The sequence below is a fragment of the Mustela nigripes genome, chromosome 10, assembly GCF_022355385.1.
Source record: "Mustela nigripes isolate SB6536 chromosome 10, MUSNIG.SB6536, whole genome shotgun sequence".
Classification (NCBI taxonomy): Eukaryota; Metazoa; Chordata; class Mammalia; order Carnivora; family Mustelidae; genus Mustela; species Mustela nigripes.
The window spans coordinates 65,693,331-65,693,666 of record NC_081566.1 but is presented as its reverse complement, the minus strand read 5'-3'; the positions used below and the strand labels follow the sequence as shown (position 1 = coordinate 65,693,666).

Here is a 336-nt window from a genome sequence, read left to right as displayed (position 1 = left end):
GGGGGGGGGGCGGCGGCGGGGCAGGCGGGGAGGAACCGGGAAACCGGGCCTCCCGGGCCCTGCGCCGGATGGCGGGGACAAAGGGGGCCGACCACGCCGGCGACCGCGGGACGCGGGGCTCCGGGGCCGAGGGGCGCCCGCCCGACCACGCGCGCGCCTCCCCCCTCCCGCCCGGCCCCTGCCCGAGCAACTTTCTTCCCGGGCGGCCGGGCCGGGGGTGGGGGGGGGGGAGGGGGGCGCGACGCGCCGCGACCCGTGCGCCCCCCCCCGGGGACCCCGGCGCCCCCCCACCCCCCCACCCCGGCCCGGCCGCCCCGAGCCCACCTTGCTCGCCAG

General features: G+C 85.7%; 1 protein-coding gene across 15 annotated transcripts in view; it reads right to left on the bottom strand.

Annotated features, from left to right (window-relative positions):
* The window catches only part of ARHGEF2 (Rho/Rac guanine nucleotide exchange factor 2), a 38,994-nt gene that overhangs the window by 20,739 nt on the left and 17,919 nt on the right, over positions 1–336 (bottom strand). Inside the window, exon 1 of one of the 15 annotated variants that reach the window (XM_059413712.1) lies at positions 325–330. The exons of the other annotated variants lie outside the window; for them this stretch is intronic. The gene's annotated coding sequence lies outside the window, so the exon portion shown is untranslated. Of the gene's footprint in view, positions 1–324; positions 331–336 lie in introns of those variants that run through there. 15 annotated transcript variants of the gene reach the window in all.